This window comes from Pipra filicauda, unplaced genomic scaffold (assembly GCF_003945595.2).
Source record: "Pipra filicauda isolate LSUMZ 115617 unplaced genomic scaffold, ASM394559v2 scaffold9_size5747161_pilon, whole genome shotgun sequence".
Classification (NCBI taxonomy): domain Eukaryota; kingdom Metazoa; phylum Chordata; class Aves; order Passeriformes; family Pipridae; genus Pipra; species Pipra filicauda.
The window spans coordinates 3,577,929-3,589,674 of NW_024105198.1; the positions used below are offsets into that span (position 1 = coordinate 3,577,929).

Here is an 11,746-nt window from a genome sequence, read left to right on the forward strand (position 1 = left end):
ACTACAAGGTGACAACACTGAAGGAGGAAGAAAGAAAGTGGGGGAGACAGAAAGGCATATTTTAAAAAAAGATTATTCCCCACAAAGCACTAATAGAGAGCACAATCCTCCTTCTCTGGCCCCGCACATACTGTGTTAGTGCAGCAGCCCAGACACGTCAGAAACTGGACTGCTGAGGAGCTGGAGGATGAACCGCTCCCAGCTGAGACATGAAAAAGAAACTCTCCCCTCCCTAGCACAGATGAGTCACAGAAAATATCTCCCTGGCAAAGTTTTGCTTCTGAACTTTCCTGCCACACAAGCACTTCTGAAAATATATGTCATGGGCTTATGGACTTCAAGGAGGAGGAGGCCATGCTTTCAGGGTTTGGGTCACAAGAAGGGTGCCAGAGACCTTTGCCCAGAGATTGTACCACAGTCTGTGGCAAACATCAGTTTTCAATCAAAGGTGAGTGAAGGTGCTGGGGTTGGATGGGGCTTCAGGCACTGCTTCGACCATGGATGCACAGTATGAACGTTAGATATTGTGTCCTTTCCAACTTGCTAATACAAAGGGAAGAAGGAGGAAGATGTAAGGAGGTATCCAGAAGACAAGGGATTCCAATGAGGTAAAACAGACTAATTGGCTTCAGGACAGGTTATGTTTCCTTGAAGGGTACAGCATGACTATATCCTTCCAGCTCACTGCTATGGCACTGGACTAGCAGAGTGCACACAAACAGCTCCGAGTTGGGGGACACTAAGGAGTAGCTGGCAGGGGCTAACTCTAGAGCAGATAATTAGGATTGCTGGAGCTTAAGGAGAATGTGTGAGGAAACAGGTCATTTACACCAATGTGGAAGGAAGTCTGAGATGAGAAAGATTGCAAATATTAAAGAAGTTCTCTGTAAGTGACAATGTGTAAAAGAAGCATACCTCAGGATAAGCTGGGATCTCCTTTCTACACTCTGTCACAAGCCAAAGGTATCCAATGAAACTGAAAAGGCAAATAATTTTAACGATTTTTTTGTCACACAGTATACACTTTGCTGTATACATATATATATACACCTGATCTAGGATATCACTGGGACCACAGTAGTTCTCTCTGTTCAGGAAAGAATTGGACTTTTTATGGGTAAAAAGGTCCATGTTGCATAGCATACAGAAACAAAGACTGGAGCAGCAGTGTACAATCAGGCTAATTTCTAACCTGTCTCTTGCTAGACTGTATGTGAACTTACTCTGCTGCAAGGAAATGGTAGAGACGCACAGAAGCCCTGTCTCTATTCCTTGAGCTCTCCTGTTCCCTGGTTTTCCATGAAACGGCATTTTCATGTCTTGCAACCATGTAAAGAACCTGGTATGTGTCTTACATTGGGCCATCCTTAAGGAGAAAGGTCTTTTCTGACAACTTCAGCAACTGTTGATACATTTGCAAAGAGTGGGCTTTCTGCTTTAAAATCCTTATTTTCTGTGTATGCTGCATATCTGTGTTGGCCATGAGCTCCTCTGAATACAACCACAAAAGAGTGATAAAGGCACCCCCCTGAAGCCATCATCATCATGGCTGGGCTTCGCGAACAAAGATTTAGGAAGGCTCTATCCACATTTGCTACAGGCACGCTGGTGGCTAATGAGGCCAATACGTGACAGACATATCCGATTGCAAAAGGCACAGCAGAAAGACTCCTTAGATGGTGTATTCTGCAATACACGGTTCTTTCTGTGTTGCCTTTTCTCCTCAAGGGTGATCCTGCGAGTGTTCTCGAAGGAGACAGCTGCGTTATAGATGGTGTGTCTCCAGGCCTCCCGATTGGAGGCCAGAGTAGACCAGTTATGGTGATCAGTATGGCCAAGGCTGAGATGTTGTTTCAGGGAGTCCTTGTATCTTCTCTTCGGGGCTCCTCTCTTGCGGCAGCCAGTGGCAAGTTCACCATAAAGCAGGATCTTAGGGAGGCAGTGGTCCTTCATCCTGGAGACACGCCCTGCCCAACGCAGCTGTGTTCTCAGCAACATGGCCTCTATAACCCTGTTCCAGCTTTGGACAGGTTGGGTCAAATAACTGCACCTTGTTCAAAGCACAGGGAGCACAGAGTTTTGTCACAATCCCAAGAAGCACAGCAGCAAGCATGTGCTTTGAAGTATTTGGGGATGCTATGGAGTTAAATTAACTGGAAATTCATCCCATCGAGTGTAGACAAGGTTAAGAAAACAGACTCAGAAGAGAGGGACAGGAGTATTGAATTTCTAACTGCTTTCATGATGTCACTAGCTGACAAGCAAGGAGTAGGTAATATTATTCAACAGTGATGAGTGGCCAAGGTGAGAAGTCCTTTACCTCAGTTTAAATCCTGCTCACATCACAAGCTCTGCAACTGTTTTGGAAGTCACAAGATCAAATTGCATCAGTTAATTTGCTGCCACTCTGTGGCAAAAGGGGTGGGGATATGAAACGGCAAATCGATGGAAGAAAAGAGTCTGGGACACAGCACAGTTGGCTACCTTGATGAGGCTCCCACTTGCAGTAGCAGCAAAGTTCCTCACTTTGTGCAGTTATGCCTCAAAATCTCATTTGAGCAAGAAAGCTGATAACCAGGATGGATCATTTTGTCTTGCTGCAGAAGGCTTTTCTTCCTCTCTGCTGCTCCTGATTAATGGACAGTACTCATCTGGAAGTGCTTGGCTGCCATGGGAAGGCATAAAACTGACTTCTTTGGAAACCTAGTTAGGAAACCAAGCCCATGTGGAAGTGACAAGGTGTGTAGGGGTCTAACAGAAACCTTATGACCTCAAATTTATTTATCATGCTGGGTATCAAAAACAGCTTGGTCCTTAACCCACTGTAAGACAATTTGTATTAAATTATATAATTTTTAAATGAAAGATGACAGAGTTTTGGAAGAGGGTAAGAAAAAAAGGATTGAGGGTGAATGTAGCTATCAAGGAAGATAGTAAGTTCTAAGCACAAAGTGCCTGATGTGGCTAGTTAAGGAAACCACACAGATAAAAATCATGTTTGGGGTCCAATAAAATCCATATCCATGATATTGCTCTCATCTACCCCTAGATCACCTGTGGCCTGAGACCTGACTCCCTCCTCCCACCCAAGCACTGCAAAAGAACTTCAAAGTCGATCAGAGGCTACAGGAGGGCCACAAGGACAGTAAAGGATCTGGAGGGGAAGCGTTATGAGGAGTGGCTGAGGGCACTTGGTTTGTTCAGCCTGGAAAAAAGGAGACTGAGGTCAGACCTCATTGGGGTCTTCAACATCCTCCTGAGGGGCAGCAGAGGGGCAGATATCGATCTCTTCACTCTCGTGACCAGTGACAGGACTCAAGGAAACAGCTGGAGCTGAGTTGGGGGAAGTTTAGGTTGGATCTCAGGAAAAGGTTCTTCCCCCAGAGGGTGGTGGGGCACTGAACAGGCTCACCAGGGCAGTGGGCACGGCCCCAAGGCTGCCAGAGCTCAAGGAGCATTTGGACAATGCTCTCAGGCATATGGTGGGATTGTTGAGGTGTCCTGTGCAGGGCCAGGAGTTGGAGTCGATGATCCTTGTGGTTCCCTTCCAACTCAGTATATTCTGTGATTCCGTGATTCTATAATCTCCAGCTCCCCAGCTGGGCCACAGGAGCAGGTCATAAGCATGGATAAGCCTCAGTCCCTTCCTTTCGTTGGGCTACACTGGAGTAACAAGCGAACTGTCCCACAAACTACTCTCACAGTGGGTAACAGCAGCAGGCAGAAATGCTTTCCCCTTACCACTCACTAAAGCAAAATGCCTTGTAGTGTTCCTCTTGCTTGGGAAACCTGCAGCTCTCTCCACGAGAGAGAAGTGTGGTCTAGAGAGGGGAAGGACTCTGACCTGGTTGGCAAAGCCGTATTGCCAAGCACAGGCCCCATTTCCCCATCACTTCTGTGCTGGGTGAAGATGTGTTGGCATTTCCAAGTGACAAGCAACTCCTCCTACTTCCACAGTGGGGAGCACTGGGAACATGAAAAAGGACGGGAGCTGTATTTATTCCATGCTTTTTCAGAGGTCAGCTCAAATTGGTAGCACCGGTCAGTATGCGCAAAGGAATTTTTTGCTGGGAAATCCTAGACTAGTTTGCAGGAATGTGTTCTTTTTACTGATACTTCCACGAAAGACGTCAAGAGTGCTCTTTGTCATATGGTTTAGTGTCATATGGTAGTCCTGCAAGGAGCAGGGAATTGGACTTGATGATCTTTATGGGTCCCTTCTAACTTGAGATATTCCATGGTTCTATGGATTTTTTAGTTTTCTGAACAATAAAGATGGAAGAATTTTCATAAGCTAAAAATGTCTCATTACATTTTTCTTATTTTGGACATTATATCTGTATCAATACATTACTGTATTTGCATGTTAAACATGTAGATGTTTTTTCTTGTTTTGTCTTTATTTCAATCAAGTGGGTTTACTCAATTAAAATGTCTCATTGTGGTATTATCAAAGTGATTGTTTCACTGTGGACCTGACTGGTGATCACTGGACTGGGTGACCCTGGTAACTGTCAATGGATGTGATCCTGACTGGGGTCTGCAGATTCACTCCTCATCAGCACAAATTTGCCTCATGATGAGGAGTCTTGGCTGAGTCTGGTTGCCATCTCTGGGCCTGCCCTTCTCAGCACACTTCACCTGGCACCGTGTACCTGGTGCCTGGCTGATGAGGGTCCTGCTCTGGCCATTGTGGTTTTGTGCTTGAATCCTGGGTCGCTGACTGACCTTCCAGGAAATGCTGGCCCCCACTGCATCCTGACAACCTGATTCTTAAGAGATATCCACCTTCTGACTTTTTATTCTGATACAAAATAAAAGCATATTATCAACTGACATTGTCTCTCCAGCTTCTCATGTGCTTTGTGTTGTGTTTGCAGCGTTTTTAAATTTCGCTTTAGACAAAAACATACTGTAATTGCATTAGAACAGAGGGAAGTTACCTCGTGTTTCAATACAAATAAAGTAGCCTTAAAATGATATCCTGAACAGAAAAATCATAGCGACAAAATTTAATCAAAATTGCAATTAAACAACCTTGATGAAATTTAAATATATAACTGTTATTGCATACAGATTTTTTTACTTACTAAAAAAAATAATCTTAGCACATCTCTCTGCTATATAAACAATGGGACGTGGGGGTTTCTTATACCTTAAAAACTTTTGTTATTTCAAAATTAAACATACGTAACAAGCCTATCCAGTTAAAAGATAAATATTCCTAGTTTATATCTATGCCTTAAGAAAGTAAATTACATTAAAATTATATGGAGTACTGTAGATGATGTACTTCTTTTTGAACAGCAAAAATACACAGATATTTTGGCTAATAGCTCAGTGACTGTTACATAAAAATCAAGAACAGTAGAAATGTGTTAATACACTGGAAGTGTCTGATGAAATTTTCATCTCACTGAGGTCAATGAGAGGTTCCCATTGACTTTGGCAGATACAAAAGGGCTTTGCTGTCACAGGGCTCCCCTTGCTGCTACCAAGATGCCACAGCAATACTTGTGAGCCCTCAAGGCAGGTTATCCAAAAGTGTGGGCTTTCAGGCCCACAGGTATTCAGTTCAGCCTGCTGCCTTCTTTACATGTACATCTGATTCTGGCAAATCAGATGTACTGGCTTGTTTAGATAAAACAAGGAAACAGAACATTGTTAAAAATAGCCAATCAGAACCCATGCCTCCTCACTGCTGTCAGAGCAGAACCGTGCACAGATTGTCTTTCCCAGCATGCAAAATGACATTATGGTCTGTCAGGCGATGGAGGGCAGAGATAACATCATGAGTTGTTTGCCAGCTAAGGCAATATGCTGTGAGCTCAGATCATAGAACTGGGTGCTGTGGGGCACATTCTAGGTTGTAATGCAGTTTGTCTCAAAATAGCTAGGGGGGAGAGAGAAACCGTGGCACATAAAGCAGGGGATGAAGTACAGTATGGGAAAGACCCATGAGATTCAACAGTTCTGATCAGTCATGTATCAAGTACTGCAAGCTCACCAATTATTTGAAATATGCTAAGGCAAGTAAATGCAGTAAGAACTATTTGCACTCCCCTTCCACCAAAGGAAATAAACCATGCTGAAGGTTTATTGCTAAAAGCAAACGGAAACAGAGGTTCTGAAATGTTAATGTTTCTTTCTTCTCTTCAGCTTCTGTTTGAAGATAGCAACACCATAATAGCTTTTACATTTTACCAGGAAAATGGGTATTGGGATAATGGTCAACATGCTGAACACTGCAGCTAAGGCTGCTGTCACTTGACCAGCTGTGGTGAGAGGGATAATATCTCCATAGCCCACCGTAGTGAGTGTGATTAAAGCCTATCACAAGCAAACACGAATGTCAGTGAAGTGCAGCTCCCCTGTGTAGGAAGGATGGCTACCTAGCAACTCCCCATAGAAGAAGATAGAGGCAAAGAAGAGGGTCTCAAAGGCCAAAATCATCAGCAGGATGCAAATCTCTCTGAGGATGTAGCACAGAACCCTGAGGATCAGAGGCGTTTCTATCAGCTTGGATATCTTCAGGAGTTTGAGACAGACAGTGCAAACAAAACCCAACCAAAGCCTCAGGCTTGGTGTTCTATGAATCTGCCCAGCCATAAAGAGTTTCATATATACTGGGAAGAGGGAGAAGAAGTCAACCATGTTCAGGGGATTTTGGAAGAACAACTTCTTGTCTGGACAGAAACAAAATTGCACAGAAAACTCAAAAGTAAACCAGAGGACATAAATTAGCTCCAGATGAAGCAAGTAGGCAGTCTGCTGGTAATAGGGTTCCTGGTCATTGTGGAAGACCTCAGAATCACCAAGAGAGGTCAAGCTAGGAGTAAAGAACTCAAATTGTGCCTTAGTCTCCTCGCAGATTATGATGACAATTCCAACGATGAACAGTAGAGAAAAAAAAGCCAAGCACTTCAGAGGGAAGAAAAGGCACATATATAATTAAATCAACAAACAAGTATCATATAACCTCACTGCCCCACCACAACCCCAGGACCACCTCCACAGGCACAATACAATCCCAGACTAATCTTTCTCAAATCAACATTGTTCAGCTCACATGGGAGTGCATTTTCTCCTTCCAGATTTGAAAAATAATAGAGAAGATTGGAGTCAAATAAAAAAACATCTGAATTCTTATATTGGCATTTGTAAGGAAATACTCCAACAGCTGGAGTAGTGTGGACAGACTCACACTGAGGGCCTCTTCAGCATTAAATGTTGGCTCCAGAAATACCAGCAGCACAGAAAACATCCTCTGCAAGTCTCTGACTTGTGTTTATTGTTCTGCATGCCTGACATTTTAAAGAGGCATGGGGCATGCATTTTGTGCAGAGAACAGGGACAAGAGAATGAGAGAAAAATAAGGTGTCTATTGGTGAGAAGAAAATTTTTTCTTTTTTAATCCAAGACTCAAACTATACCTACCAAAGATATGAACTCATCAGCATTTTTCATGGACCCATTCCAGTAATCCCAAAGGACATAGGCTGTGTCCATCTGCACTTATAGTATTACCTTAGCACTGAAAGAAGAAAAAGTTTTTTCAAATATAGACCAAATCTTTGGCTGCCACCTGGTTCACCAGCTGAAATCCCTTCTTTCTGTCTGGACTATGAGGCATTGGTCATCAGTTTGTTCATCTTCATCCCAAATGTTATATTCCTCTGGTTGCACCTCTTTGTTATTCAGCTTCAGCCAGCAGCAGGGTGCTAGCTATGTCTCATTTATTTCCCAGAAAACCAGCTCTTCTTCTAAGACTGACCTACAGGTATCAATGGGGCAGTGGAAATGTTTGGTCTATAACAGTTCAACACAGAGCTGAATATCTCAGCGCTCCTGTCAAAAAAGAACTCTTTGGCGGTGGGATCATAGTCGTAGATTCTTGGGGCATGAGGCTCTGTTAGACTGCACAGCTTGGTCCCTGGGAAGGTCTGAAGAATGCTGCTGTATGTCTCATATCTGACTCCTCCAATAATCAGGATGATTTTTTCCTTGGAGTCTTCCATCTGTGAGGGAGGAGGAAGAAGCAGTCCTCATAGGCTCTTGTTTATCTTCAGTTGAAAAGAGAAGAACACAAAAGAAGTAAAGTAAAGCAAGTTCTGAAGCAGTAAGGATTTCCAGGGTACCTCACTGCAGTGCTTTTAATCACATTTTGTACCTGAAACCTGCATCTCCTACAGGGAGGAAGGCCCTTCTGCCCTTCCCCATAATGTTCAGTGCCTGTTCCTAGACTTTGCTCTGTGGATGCATTGTCTGAACACTTTTCAGGATATGCATCAAACAAAATGACAAACATCTGTTTTGCATTGTTTTCCCTCTCAGCTTCTCCCCATGGGGACAGAGCACACAGTCCAAACTCTGTTTCACCACATTTGTTCATATACTGTAGATAATCACTGCAATCAACTCATTTGAGGTAAAGTTTCATTCTCAATACAATCCTTCCACTATCCCTTTCCATGTCTAGTTCTTCCATCTCCACATCCAATTTCTTTCTCCACAAGCATTTTCTTGCAGTGACCTTCATGTGCCAAAGACGTACAAGTCATCAACAGCTTATTCTCCACTCAGGTCTTAAAACATAATCTCTTGTGTTGAGCCTGGCATAACAAGTTTCACAACAGACCTTGCTGCTTGGTGGGAACATTGAGATTGCCTGAACTACGCTTTTTCCTTCAGTCTTCCCTGTAGAGAGTCCCGCTGAGCCAAAACATCTTTCCCTCTGCAGAAAGTTGCTCTGGAAAGTTATCTGGAAACTATATGCAGGATTCCTGGAGTAGCTAGAAATGCAGAATAAGATACTGCCTCCTCCTGACATCTCAGAATAGCACTAGACTCTGCTGCCAAGGCCTCTGGCTTTGGAAAACATGTTCAGTTGCTTATTTCCTGTAATACATCCCCTTTTGCTGTTCAAAATTTAATGTGCCTGGAAGAAAAACTCAAGACCTGCTTTATGAACATTATTCTAAGAAGGTAGGGAAAACAAGGACCTATGTGTTCCTTAAGAACACCCAGGAGAGGTGCAGAATAGGGGCAGGATGTTACTGAGAAAGTAACTAAGGCCGTCTTTTACCCACATGTATTCACTTCTGACTTTCTTAACGCCTCCATTTCCTCTCTTCCATTTCTACGCATTCCTATCCAACCTTCTCTAATGCCCTGCATAACTGAAAGTCCAGTTGTCCCTCCTCTTTTTTTTGCAGAAAATGCTGAACGTGGGAGTCACAGGTCACTTCTGCAACAAACCTTGTAAAGAACTATGTATAGCACTTCATTCAGCCTTATGAATGAATGGAATGCTAGAAGCTGCAGCTTGGTCACACGCTCACGGCAGAAGAGAATTACCGCCCATCAGCTGTCCTTCCCAATCCCAACATACGTGAGTCTTGATGCACCTTCACCCTCAAGCTTCCACTAACTTCAACTAGAGCAGGATTCAGCACAAGGACTAAAAGTGTGCTGGTATTGTTTAGTACTTGCTGCATAGGAATCCACACAGCATGATTCTAAGTAGGTTAAATTAATCCATCACTCAGCAAATCCGGAGTTATATTCTTGGACTCTGTTGCCTAGCTCTCTAAAAGAGCACAGTGATTTTTGAGATCCCAGCTAAACTTGCCTTCATCTGCTTAGAAAGCCAGATATCTCTTGCTTAAACATAACAATCCTTATGTGAGAACTGAGCTGAAAAGTGCCATTTCATAATCTTACCTTGGTGCTCTTGCAGCAACTCTGCAACCAGAAGAAAGGAGAAGAGACTGGAAAAAACAGAGACAAATTCAGTGAAAACAGCATGTTCAATGGCTAGTCGCCAAAGCTCAAGTCTCATAGATACCAGAAAACAAAATCAGCCACTAACACTGAAAAGATGCAGAGGCCCCTCTCCTTTGTTCTCTGTCCTATCGGCAGTCGCTCTGCCCGCTCCAGGGAACAGTAGTCGAAGAAAGCAACAACTGCCAGGCCAGATACACTCCAACTGCTCTGACACCCACTGCTCTACCAACAACCTCAAAGAACCATGATGTTTGGAAAATAGGTGGAGCTCAAATGTCATAGGACCAATAAAGATTAAACTATCAAGCCACAGAAAGGCAAACAGAGCATTTTTCCTCCTTGGCTGTGGCTTATTTGAATAAAAAAATAATACAGAAAACAAAGGAGAAAACAAACAAAACCACCTGACTCCCATCTTCTTGTCACACTCTCTTCTTTTTTGGTTTAAAAGACTTTTTCCTTATTTCTGGATGACCCAAAGCTTAATCTTTTCTACCCACTGATTTTAAATGCATTTTTTGACATTGATTACTTCAGGAAGAAGGCTGGCACATTGTTGTTAATCCTAGTCAAGAAGGGAATGCTGCTATTTCCTTTCCGCTGACATTCCAAGACCTTTTCTAGGTATCACCTGTGCTTACTTCAGACTCTCCAGAAAGCAACTAGAAAAAGGATGTTCTTTACTCCCAGCAAGAGCAAGACTATTCAGGAAGGTTTCTGGGGACTTCCTTTTCAGTTATACAGATGAAATGCAGATTCATGTCCCTTCACAGAGGAAGTATTATCACAGTTCACCTGCTGGATTTTTCATTTTAAGCCATTACTTATATTACCACCCTAGCAAGTTTATTTAAAAAAATATGTTTTCCATTTAGGCCTTTTACCTAGACAGCAGTCTGGTTCTTTGATCCTCATCAGCACTTCAACCGTGAGTGCAAATAGCCTCACTCACCCCAACCATCCAGATAATCCTGGCCTCTTCTCTTAGCCAACACCACAGCAAGGCTGCAGAAACTAGAATGGCAAATTGCTGCCAATCTTGTGCGGGATATTCTGGGTAACAAGCCATATTTGCCCAATACTTCCCAATTCGGTACTGAGCAACCTCATAGCCAAACATTGCTGACAGAGACACAGCACAAGCATAATTCTCCTTAGATCCAGACTCCAAAAGCATGTGAAATCTATGCTGGTTCAGATCTCGCTCCCTGCTGTCTCTACAACAAGCACTAAACTCTCCACATCCTTCTCCCTCTCTGCAGAGAGTAAGAATGGAAACTACTCCTTTAAATTTGATTTCTGATATGTCTCTAAGGTTTTGATCAAGCCTGATATATCCTATCTGTTCCACAGCACTGTTTGCCTTTTAAAAGCTTTGCACTGCAACTGTTTCAGCTCTACCTCTCCCCTGACGTCTAACACAAGTGTACTCCTCAGATTACGCAAACAGATCAGTGAAAAGTTTTTTAAAAAAACTTTCAAAAGTAAGGTGATTTATTACCTGGATTACTGCAAAAACGTGTAAAATGTTGCAAACGGAGAGCAGTTAAATGTTCTGCAAGTGCAGATCCGCCCAGCGCAGGCTGGCAGGGCCGTGGCAGTGGCAGTAGCTGTGACCTAGGCAGGGGAGCTGCCTCCTCCCCGTGCCCGGCAGCCCCGAGTGCGGAAGGGTCCTGCAGACACGGCGTGAAGCCCTGCACTGCCCGCCTCTGACTTCGCCTCCCGCCGCAGGGACCCTGTTCCACAGCCCCCCAAGGCCTGCATCTGGCCGCGCTTCCTCGCACGGCTCCGCTCGCCCTGATCTCGGACACTCTTCGCCGTCCCTCAGTTCCCCGCAGCTGCACGAGAGGCCAATGCGCCTGTTCCGGGCCCCTTGGGCCGCGGCGGGTCCCCGGACGAGCCCCCACCGCGCTCGGGAAGCGCGGGCAGCCCCGGGAGCGGGAGGCGGGAGCGGCGCAGG

At 44.1% G+C, this 11,746-nt stretch overlaps 1 protein-coding gene across 9 annotated transcripts in view; it reads right to left on the reverse strand.

The window, feature by feature from the left end:
* MSN (moesin) overlaps positions 1–11,741 on the reverse strand; it is a 69,813-nt gene extending 58,072 nt beyond the window's left edge. For 4 of the 9 annotated variants that reach the window (XM_039378109.1, XM_039378108.1, XM_039378107.1 and 1 more), the window contains exon 1: positions 916–976. The gene's annotated coding sequence lies outside the window, so the exon portion shown is untranslated. Of the gene's footprint in view, positions 1–915; positions 977–7,437; positions 8,064–9,723; positions 9,771–11,287 lie in introns of those variants that run through there. The other 5 variants (XM_039378111.1, XM_039378110.1, XM_039378106.1 and 2 more) reach the window with 4 other exon arrangements.
* Between the last annotated feature and the right edge of the window lie 5 nt (positions 11,742–11,746).